This window comes from Nilaparvata lugens, chromosome 2 (assembly GCF_014356525.2).
Source record: "Nilaparvata lugens isolate BPH chromosome 2, ASM1435652v1, whole genome shotgun sequence".
NCBI lineage: Eukaryota > Metazoa > Arthropoda > Insecta > Hemiptera > Delphacidae > Nilaparvata > Nilaparvata lugens.
The window spans coordinates 31,678,756-31,691,000 of record NC_052505.1 but is presented as its reverse complement, the minus strand read 5'-3'; the positions used below and the strand labels follow the sequence as shown (position 1 = coordinate 31,691,000).

At 35.8% G+C, this 12,245-nt stretch overlaps 1 protein-coding gene across 3 annotated transcripts in view; it reads left to right on the top strand.

The window, feature by feature from the left end:
- Window positions 1-11,143, top strand: part of LOC111050584 (rhodopsin, GQ-coupled) — a 173,483-nt gene extending 162,340 nt beyond the window's left edge. For 2 of the 3 annotated variants that reach the window (XM_039421016.1, XM_039421015.1), the window contains exon 12: window positions 11,033-11,143. The gene's annotated coding sequence lies outside the window, so the exon portion shown is untranslated. The remainder of the gene's footprint in view (window positions 1-11,032) is intronic. The other variant, XM_039421017.1, reaches the window with a different exon arrangement.
- The last annotated feature ends 1,102 nt before the right edge of the window (window positions 11,144-12,245 follow it).

The window sequence follows — 12,245 nt, the reverse complement described above, 5'->3', positions numbered from 1 at the left end:
TTTCTTCTCCTCATGCTCCTCCTCATTCATTATCATCAACGTCATTCTCTTGTTGTTCGTCTTCTTCCTACCCATGATCTCTTTTTCTTTTTTCCGTCATTTTCTTAATAATTATCTTCTTTATAATAATCTATCTCTTCCAGTTTTCATCCTCCTTCTTCTACTCCTTCTTCTCTCCCTTTCCCTCATCCTCCTCCTCCTCCTACATTTCCTTCTCACTCTCTCGCTCTCTCCATATTTACATCTCTTCCTGTCTCTTCTTCTCTTCGCTCCAGCCACAGCTTGAATGAGGGCATCGCTATGAAAGACGACATCGGCTCTTTGAATGGAAGCCAGCCAGCTTCACTTCACAGCAGACTGTCAGCATTTGCTGAGTGGGAAGCATTGCTGTTATATATCTAGGGAAATACTAGCAGTAGTGAAGTGAATCTCTCTGTAGGCTGCAGCAGCATCAATGAACAGACTCTCCTTCAACTTTGTAGCGCCGCGTATAATATGAATATCCTGTGAAGCAGCTTTTGCGAATATCCAGCCACTTGAATTTCAACACTTTCACATTTACATTGAATAGCTCCGGCTGTCTTCTCTCCGGTTAACCTCAGCTCTCGTTAACCTCATCCCAATCAACTCAGTTCACGTCAGTTCATCCCAATCAACTCAGTCGGAAATGAGAATCCTGAAAATAGTGGAAAATTTCAGGTTTAAAGAAGTGTATTTGAGGGTTGGACACGTCTTTGTACAAGAAATGAACGTACGACGTAGGGATGAAGTTCGTGCAAATGTACTCATCTCTATTCCAAAACATGTGCATCGTTCATGAGTTTTTTTAAATATTCTCAATATTTGGTAATTGATGGGAGCTTTCATACTTCAAATACAAGTATCTTACGTGGTTGAACGCATTTCCAATTCTGCTCCTTCGGATGATATTTTTATCACCTCACCTCGGAAGTTCGGATAGTAATCAATCAAATCAGTTTTATTTTGCTGAACCAATAATGAATCAAATTACATGCAATGAATCCAGAATAAAAAAATATATGATACAATTTCACTTGAATTAATAAGAATACAGAATTTGATAAAATCTTCACTTTACACTGGCAAAACAAAAGTACTACTCGCTAAATTAAATTAAGTCTAATCCGTATGCAAGTAGGAGCAATTCAAGAAAAAAGGTTTCTGGAAGGCTTCATTCACACATTTTCGCATCAATCACTCTTTTACAGTATTTTTATGGAAATTACTGACATATTGCAATTATTCAAATGCTAATTAACTATTATTATTAAACGAAAATCCAAATTAAAATGCTGAAGTTCACCTAGAAGACTTCTGCGACTGCAAATATTGACAACAGGGTGAACAGCATTAGCAGAAGTCTTCAGGGTGAATTACAGCATTTAATTTGGATTTTCGTTTAATAATAATAAATATTTTTATGATATCCATGAAAATTCAAACTTTCCATAATTATTATCAGTTCTACAGATATTGCGATCATCATTGCGTGCATTATAATATAAGCTAATAACTCACAAATTGAATCCAAAACATCTAGTATCAACAAATAATATCAAACTTTCAATTATTGAAGATGAGAATGTCAATAGCCCTTCAAAAATTTGTTTCTTGGAAGTATTTAATCTTTCAATTTCTCTTATTAGAATAGGCAAATAATTTCAAAATAGTATATTATTGCACAGAAAGGCGACGGAGAACTCAAATGGCAAAAATAACTAGTGTTCGTAGCATTCACGTGATCAACAATGCAAGCAAGCAACAATTGCTTGCAAGAAATCGTCTGCAACAAGCCTTGCAAGAAGTGTCAATAAAATTGAATACAGTATTAGACTGATACGGTAATCGTCAGTTCGATAATATTTTATACTACTATTGAAAAATATAATTCTTATATTAGTATTAGTTTATATGGAGTATTATACTCCATCTGTATGAATAACTATTCTTAGTTGAGAAGAGGATCATTAGATGTTGTTGGATTCCTTTTCTGCTTTTCTCTCATTCACTTGAACTTTGTACCCGAGTTTTGTCGATGTTTCTTCTCATTTGAATGGTAGGTGAAAGCATGGTTCAAGAGGAATATCACTGGATGGAAAAAGTTATATTGTTGAAAGTTATTATTCATTCAAAACATAAGACGATATCATAAATCAAAGAGCTTTAGTGTGGCAAAATGAAGTGGATAAATGATAGAGATAAAAAGAGGGGAGTGAGAAGACTGTTCCCACATATCCTTTATTTATTCATTATTCATTCTTGTTTTCTTACATGAACATACTGAATGAGATAAAATGAACCGCTGAAGATAAAAGATACATGTAAATAGAAGAGAAAGAATTCAGAGAATAGAGAAGAAAAATAACCAAGTCCTTGTGAAATAAAATAGGTTACAAACAGTCTGAGTGTCTGGATTACCACAAATCATAAAGTCTCACTTTCTGCGATAGAACGCGGGCAGAAGCCAAATCAGATTTTAAAATTCTCTCACAACAACCTTGGACGGCTTCCAGTGAGTATTCCATCGTCTTTGTCATTTTTGAAAACAACCCACTTTCACCGTCTACTTTCCGCTGATAATCCGCACAAAATTTTGAAAACTTTCCAGATTCCAGAAGAGCTGGAACAATAAAATTGTCACCACATACATAGATCTAAGTGTAACTCATTAATCTGAACTGAAGCATGACCTGAATAGTTGATAAGAGATAAAGAATTATAGGCTCTGGAAGAATCCAGACTTCTTGACCTAGGACAACTGGAAGTCATAATAGAATGAATTGTGACCAAAGTTTCCAAATCCTAGAAAACTTGGATATAGTCGAATTGAAAAAGTAGATTTCTTTTGTGTTTCATAATTATCTTGTCCGTCTTTCTTGTCTTTTTTCTTCTTCTCCTTCTTCTTTTTCTTCTCCTTACTCTTTTTCTTCTTCTTCTTCTTCTTCTTCACCTCCTTCTTCCTTTTCTAGTCCTACTCATCCCTCCATCTATTCTCCTTCTTAGTGGTATTGCAATGCAACTGAAATTTACTACCGGATCCATTGAAATTTCCAACAATCTTTATTACAACCAACCGCAGCTCCAGCTAGTTTGCATAATCTGGATTTGTTGACAGCCTCCACTTGTGCATCACCTGTGATATTTTACAGCCATCTGAATTTACAGCATTCTAAAAACATAGTGCAACATTTCACAACAAAAATTGTCTGCAACCTGGTAACAGACATGGCTTATCGGACTGTCACAGTCATCCACCATTCCCGCCAAATGCCAAATGCTCTGACACTCTGATCCTTGCGGCTAACGTCATGTTATCTTCTTCTTTTTGTTCTCTGTTCCTCCTCCTCGAACCCCTCTCAGTCTCTTCATTCTACTGTTTGAGAATAGAATATTCTTTCTATTCCCTATATTCTTCACTCCACTTCACGATATCAACTTCGCCAACAGGTTGAACTTTACCGAGATTATATCCTAGTTTAGAAATTTAGTGATACAAGATTAACATTTATGGTTCAAATTCATGAGTGCTAAATTTATTTCTGAATGTTTATCTTAGAGTTGTATTTCAGAGGTGCATGGGCTGAGAGGTGATAGAGACACTCACCCTCCACTCCTCCAGAATAGGGAAATTTACGTTGAAAAGTCAGTGGAAATCATCAAGGCAGGCCCAGTGACCATGTTTCTTTTTCCGCCGCCGTTCATAGTAGAGATAGCTGAGATTGAAGTATCCCGGTATATTGTGCCTATCTGATATGATATTAATTGTAGGTTCTTGTCAGTAATGACCAATTATTCTCAAATTTTATTCAACAGGGAATATATCATATATCTCTTCATGATCTAATTATAGATTCTCATTATTGAGATTAAAATAATATTATGTTTGTCTATTCTATTTCTTCAACAAATTTCTATTTCCTGTATCCTACAAACGATTTGGTGAACAGTTAGTTGAACGTAGCTTATAACCCAATCTCATCGCAAAATCCAATCCAATATAGACTTGATAATTTAGTAGGTATCTCCTAATTATTATCTGACAATGACCCACCAGTGAGATATTCATGAATTTGAAGTGGTACTCCCAAACTAACCTCTATCCTTCCCACTACACTGTAAATGAACAATACATGGAGTTAGAGTGGGAATACCTGTAAATTTAAATACTAAACTATCCTTTATCCTTGCAACGCAGGATGAATAAACAATAGTGATTTGCCTACTATTCCCCAACAGACAAACCTAAAATCCATTACACCCTTTAATCCCATTACAATCTCACTATTCGTAGACTCTATGTTGGGGTTCACTGCACACAGTAGCATTTCTTATAAACAACATCAAGGCTTTCCATTGAACCAATACTGGGAGCTCAAAGTGAATCTCAATGTTATAATCCTGCAAGCGTATAATAGACCTATTGTTCAAAATACATAGCTCCCTGTGCAATCATTCAGTATTGGGAAATAAATCAAACAGGGCATCCTGTTGCCAATTCAATCAATGATGCAGTGTGCAAGCGTGCATGCATTTGGGTATTTGTGCAAGTGTGCGAGTGTGCAATGATGCAGTTTACTAGAAAGGCCTGAACTACATTTACCACCCCATAAATTAACGAACTGAAATTCATTTGCTTCGCCCGCATGCATTAGATTCTCAATTGGCCGATCACGTATCCAAAACTCTTGTATAACTTTGTATATTGATATACTCCTGTATTATTGTACATACCGAGATACTTGGATATTACTATTTATACGGCGATACCGCAGTATTACTGTGTATACTGAGATATAGTGAGTTACTGATATAGTGTATTACTGTATTCACTGTATCTAAATTAGCCGCAGAAACAAATTGATGGAATGGCAAAGTGAGCGACGATGTAGTTCGATTCACTATCATCTGTCAGCATTAGTTGTCATTCATAAGGAATGCTTACAGTGTAAAATGAGCGACGATAGATACGAGAGGTGGCCAATTAATAATTCATGCAATGGGAGACTGGCGATTATTGCAGCTGATTTGATGTGCCAAACGCGGAGATTCAATGGTTGCGCCTCTTCATTCAAAACAACAAAATTTCCATTTTGCAATGAAAGCCGATAGTGAGGGAAGTTTTGAATAGAGTATCGTGATGACTCGTTGAATATTGGGAACATTCATCATTCTACTGTGGTGGAATGGGCCATTTTATGGTTTTATAGTGGGGCTCTATTTTTGCTACTTTTACTACAGTGAGATTCAGTTTTTAAACATTCAGCATAACTGTTTAATAAGATGAATGCTTCGCAATCAACCAATGCTACCATTTTGAAGTGATCTTACTAGAAATTTATAGTATGAATACTGATTTTTTTATAAATTATTATAGCTGACTGACATTGATGACGGACAGATTCATGAAACTTTATTTGGATATTCAACAAGTTTTGGAGTTGAAAACAATCGCTTCGAATTGCCTTTTCCTATCTTCATCAGTTTCCATGAATTTCAGCGATTACATTCGCCCTTTATACTGTAAAAACTGTGAAAATTTGTCATTGATGCTCCTGAAAAAGTACGAGAACACACTTGTTATTTTTAACTGATTTTCAAGCTATTCTAACAAGTATTTATGGAAATAACTGAAAACTAGTTTCTGTAGTTACACAATATCAAATGATGATTATTATTATCATCAACTGATCGTATCCCTATTATTAATTTATTTATGGCTTCTGCTAGAAATTCTTGAGTTGTTTCAACTCTCAGCTTATAACCGAATTATAGTTATTCACAATTTTTGAGAACTTGGTATGCGGTACCAAACTTTTATTAATCACAGGCTTAGCACTCCAAACTTCAAAATATTCCTTCTCAATTCAAAAGAGTACTTCATTCAGATCGGATCCAAGCCATATAGAGCATGTAAATTTTTTGATAATTTTGAAAATTGGAAAATTTGTTTGTAAATTGAGAGCTAAGCATTCACCCTTATTTATTGCTTATTCACTACACATTTTACCCTGTGAAACACATGATTATGAATCTCTAAATTCACAAGTAAACTGTTATCAATCCCTAGAGTGATTGTAAGGGTCTATTCAGTACAGCATTTAGCCTACTGCTGATTCTTAATGATGTAATAGTCGTAATTTCGATGAATAAGTGGTTAAGACTACCACTATAATCAATAACTGTAATTAATACTACCACATACAAATTTACTACATTATGGTACACTAATACTAAACTAGTGTTCAGTATTTACTACTACTATACTATACTCTGTACAAAATTACTTCTCACTTGGGATGGACATGCGCAGCAGAGAAAGAAAAAATCGGGAGGGATACTGAGGCGCGATGTTGCCGTTTTGAAGCGGCCAGTGTTCTCCAACTTCTAGTGATTGTTCATGTGCTTATGCTACACATTCGAAGTTTCCTGTCTGAAAGCAGTCAGACGACTGACAAATTGGCAACTGCGCTTCTACCTATGATTCTATTAATCACTGTAATTGGCTGATCTCCCTCCATTCCTCTGCGCTGCATATTCCTCTAAATCAAAAGTAATTTTGTAAGGACTATAATACTATGCTAATTGGTACGGTACTTTAAGTATATGTATTCAAAATCGGTATTCATCATAATAATTATCATTCTCATTCCTCAATACAGACAGTTCTATCATAATTGTACGCAAAAGATATGATTTGGGACTTTTCATCGTTTCATAGAAAATAATGTGACATCCCCTAAAGAGCAGTTTCCTTTCAGTTGAGTACTGAATCCTGAATTTGAATACAAATGACGAATGTCTTCAACCCCCCCCCCAATACGTTCATTATTTTCTCTTCTGTCAATGAATCGGCTTGGAAAGGAGTCGATTTCGCCCCTAAGGGATCCCTATCCCTTCTTCATTATTATAGTAATCGGCGGAAATTTCAAAACGCACAATAGAGCAAGGGAGAGTTGGCGACAGAAGACTTTGATCTTTATGTTTTTGCTCTTGATTCTTAAAAATGTGCAATCTTGGTGTAACTGGTGAGATATTGCTCCTGGAGTAGGATGGAGTTGCTTCATGTATTCTACAAAAACTCATCTGAATAATTTATATTGTGTTATGACTTATGAGTGATATTCACTCATCACTAAGTTACAGAAATGCGTACTTCTCAGTACTGATTAGTGATTCGAATTGATAAAAGGTACCTCAAAATGAGATACTATGATATTCTTCTTCTTCGTCTTCTTCTTGCTCTCCAAAATACCACAAAAAAGATATTTGGGTAATTGTCCAAAAACAAGCGACACGAACTAGTAACATGCCTTGTGACACCATTCTAGACATCGCCCACTCTCTTGTGATTGGTCGAAAGTTTGAAATGTATCCTGCCAATAGCTGGCAGCACTTGAAAAAATTCATGAGAAACCTTTGACTGTCTACTATCTCCTGATCCACTATACTGAGTGGGTGAAAAGTCCGAGAACGGCTTAATATCCCATACACAAAGGTAAATAATTGATGGTGGGTGTGATTGGGGATCCTACTCAAATTAAAAATACTACTTTAGTATGACTTTAAAAATCTGGTCCGCCATCTTGGATCCGCCATTTTGAATGCAACCTCATTTTTCAAAATAGGAAGGTTGTCATTCGATATATGATTTCAATACAGAATTTCAAGACAAAATGAATGGCGAAAACCGCACATCGATATCAATCAATCAACAATCCTTTATTGTCATGAAACACAAAGTGTTGTAACAAACGGCAAAATACAATAAAATTAAAAGCAGTTGAAAAGAAAAAAATTACAACAAAATTGGCAAATAGCAATAAACAGCAGCAATTGTTAAATAGCAGTTATCAAAACGGGGTCCAACACGAGTCACAACAAAGCTGTTACAGTTAAACACTTTATCAGTTAAACGCTTTATCTCAAACCGTTCAGAAGATATAAATATCATTAATCAATACCATGCAAATAGAAATGAAATACTTAAGTAATAGTGAAGTATTATTTCAAATTTGAGTAGGATCCCCAATGACACCCACCGTCAAATTACCTTTGTTATAAGATATTAAGCCGTTCTTGGACTTTTCACCCACCCTGAATAGATGAGCTCATTATTCACTATAATATTAATAAGCTTAACATCTATATTGATAAGTTCAAATTCATTATGTTCAGGAATTCATATCCACCATGATTATATACCACCATATCATATAATATGTATTGTCACAAAGTGAATTTTTGTGACGGATAGAAAGCCGTCAAATAGTGTAAAATTAGCGAATTTATTCTGTTTTAGAATTGGAATAGGATCGACTGCCGGATATATTTTGTTAGATTTGCAGTTGTGTACATGCACATCATCACCATCGCCGTCAACCCCTTTAAATCAGCAGCAGCCGCATCATCAAAACGATAAGCGGCTACCGAGTCGGGTTGGTATCGTTCTTCATGAAATTTCTGGAATAGAAATATTGTTTACCGGCCTGAATTAGTGTAGCAATTACTATCATTGTCATCATTTGCTGCACCCTTAACATCAGGAGCAGCTGAGTCAAACCCTGTCACATGACCAGTGGCGTGATCGTCTTTTCAGACTCTCATTGGTCAGGAAGCTCTTTTCCCCCGGCCTCCTAATTTTCAGCGACCCGGTGCAGCTTCAAGAAGACCTGGGAGAAAGCAGTTGTTCGGTGAACGGGTTTGTGTACGGCTGCGTTCCGAGCGGCGCTCCTAATAGTGGTGTACTAGAGGGTTGATATTCTATTCTGTATTGTAGTGAATGGAATATTGTATGTCGAATTGCCGACTGTATTTGAAGATAGAAATTCCTGGGGGATTTTCTTTCTTGTTGGTTATTTTTCCTAAATTCGTACCACTGGGGGTGAACGAGTTATCCTTGGTTTTGAAACCTGTAAGGGATCTCAAGTTTGCGCTACAAATAGTTGAGTGGGGAATTTAGCTAGGCTCTTATAGCGGATTATTTTTGAGTACTTAATTTATAAGTCTCGACTCTGTCGCTTCACGACGTTTTAATTAACTTATAATACGGGAAGTGGGAATCGGTTCGCTATTCTCCGTATCAGTATCCACGTCATTTCAGGTAATTGTATGTCAGGACTGGTAGTCCGTATATTTTTCCTTCTCTGTAGTAAGGTGGCCTTTAGTTTAAAGAGTAATTCTTCTCCATTGAATTTTTATTCTTGTAGGGAAATCCCTGTCTTTTTTGAGAATAGTTTTACTCAATTAATTTTTATTCTTGTGGGAAAATCCCTGTTCCTTTTGAGAAAAGTTTTCTCGATTAATTTTTATCCTTGTAGAGAAATTATTATCATTTATAGTAAGTTTTCCTTGCTTAGTTTTCATACTATAGAGTGGCCCAGTATTTTAACTTTTCTTAGCAGTTTCTGACTTGCTGTAATACCTAGTAGGAAATTCCAATCATTTCCTTGAGAACTCAGGTACAGCTTGAGTTCGTCCTTGTCGAAGTTGGTAGACTGCGACGTCCTTTCTCTTTCTTTCTCTTCACTTTCCCTATTCTAAAATCCTTCTAGCTCTCAGGTACAGCTTGAGGACTTCCTCGCCGAAGTTTCTAGACTGCGGCATCCTTTCTCTTAATTCTTCCCGTGTTAAAATCCTTCCTGATCTCAGTTCCAGATTCGAGATCGTCCTAGTCGCGGGTTTTCAGACCCGCGAATCCTTTCTAAAATTCTTAGAAACCTGTCTTCTTCAATAGCAAATATTATTTGCTGGTTTTCCCTGTGGAAAATTCACGAATTTTCCCGTGATCTCAGTTGCAAATTAGAGATCGATCTTTGGGTAGTCCTTAGACTGGCAATTACTTGGAAAAGTCTATTGAAATCTTTTCCTGAATTAGGAGTCTCTGACTCGATATTTTCCTTGTGGAAAATCCTGGAAAAATCCTTTCCTACCCTGACAACGACAGACTGTTGTCTTCCCGATATTATTCTACAGACTGTGTCTGTGAAAAATCTTTTCTATCCTCTCATAATAGTCGACATACTGACTATTAATTTAAAAGCGTTTCGGACGATTGAGAGTGATTTCCATACCCTTAAGGGCAGTCACAGATTGGCCCTTAATAACCGGCGCGCAGTCATCAGATTAGCGCGGAAATCCTGTTTAGCAGTTTCAGAATTGCTGAAAATCCTTTCGCAGCTGCAGGCTCGCGATTCAGAAATCCGACACCCGAAACCTTATCCTCTAAGCTTCAATTACCACACAATTGAAATTGATATACTGTATTTAGCTAGCAGGTCCAGCTTGCTGAGAGCTAGAGCGCAATTCTCAGATTGCGGATTATTGAGCAGATATTTATTTGCTGTAGAGAATAATAATCTTATTATTGATTCTCTGTTCCCTATACCCTATACCGTATACCTCATACCCTGCATCCTATTCTCTATAGCTTACACCCTATACCGTGCCCTATTCAATTATACCTTGAATACTACTAATAACTCCATAGTTCCGTCATACCTTCACCCCATAGCTCTCACCTTAAACCTCATAGAAAAACCACATCCCGGGCTTGCAGGTACAGCTTGCTCGCCGTCAATTCGCAGTTGGTTCAGATTGCGTACTACCTTTATAAATAGAATTATTGGTAGGGATCTGATAGTCAGATCTGTCTCCTTGTGTAGGGTTATCTTAATATCCCTTAAAACCCACCCTGTACTCCAAAGGCCGAGGGCCGAATCGGCCAATAACGCCACGGGCAAACACTCTTCCCCTGAAAGTAAAAATCTCGCGAAAGAAGCCGAGGGTAAAGAATCAGGATAGAGGGAGAAGTGTAGGTCCGGTATCTCCACCTGTCAGTACGGCTACTGACCCCGACCCATATCCGACTGTAGCTAGTCCGCGTTGTAGCAATACTTCGCAATTATTAGGAAACCTAAAGGGTGGAATAGGTCATGCTAATAGTATATTATTGAGTTGTTACATTACTTATTTTATGAAATACTAATTCTTTTATTGATTTGATTTTTTTCAGATGACCCGCTTCTGCTCAAACAGCTGCTCATTCCCTTGATGTTGAAAGGATAGTGATTTTTTGACAAAATCTCTTTCAAATGATTGAATCCTGGAACTCGCTGTATTCCCTGAAAATATCCATCATTATTGATGGATATTATTGCATGTTATTAAGATGATTGATTCTATAGTGAGGTCCACGTTATAATGGCATTATGATTAACATTGATGATGCTACCCTTGTCTATCACTCGACAAAGCAGATAACGTTATCCTTTCCTAGTTCTGCAAGGTTGCCAGACTATTTTTTATATTCCGGAAAAAAGAATCTAGCTGCTGCAAAAATATTGAAAAAGTAAGAATGAGAAAATTTCTAAATTGTTTCCACTTCAAAAGTGTTTTTAAAGTTAAAATTATTGGTGGAATAGAAATGGGTTCACAACACTGTAAGAATAAGAACAAAATATTGTGAATCATGCACTTGATGTAGGAGAAGAGTTATAAAAATTTCAATTGAATAGTAGAGATGAGGTATTTATTCTCTAATTACAATACTTAGGACAAGTTGATGTGAATTGTCGGTTTTTTACTGGATTTTTAATTATCTAAATACTGATAGCCGTTTGAAATTGATCAAGGTTTTCAACAATTTAGAAAGATAATGTAATATAGGATTATATTTTGATGTATTAGAAATAAATAATTCTCCAATTACAGTACTCAAGATTCGTATTTATATATTCGACAGGGTGAATTTTCAAATTCAAACTTTTTCATTGAAAAGGCTTGTGATTTTCAAATCATATTAAGAAATAGGGATTGTTTGAAAAGTTTTAACTTTCTCTCAGGATGATTGTATTTTTGAAAATATAATGTTGGTATTGAATAGTATAAATATTGAAATGTATATTTGGTAATAGTAAAAATCATAATGTGAATGAGTTATGTGATTGTTTAATTTGTAGTTTTTTTAAGTCTGATAAAAGAAAATATATTTCTGATCTGGCATAACACTTATTTTTGAAAATTTAATGTTAAGTAATGTGATATGAATAGGTTTATTATCTCATTGGAATGAATCTTCATTTTGATTGATGTTCAAGTAACCTTTAATGAACCTACACTTTTATCAATAGGAATCAATAAATTAAATCGATTTTTAGGAATAGTTACTCAATGTATCAAATTAAATCTATAATAGGTAGCTTCATGATGAATAGAGTTCCCATACA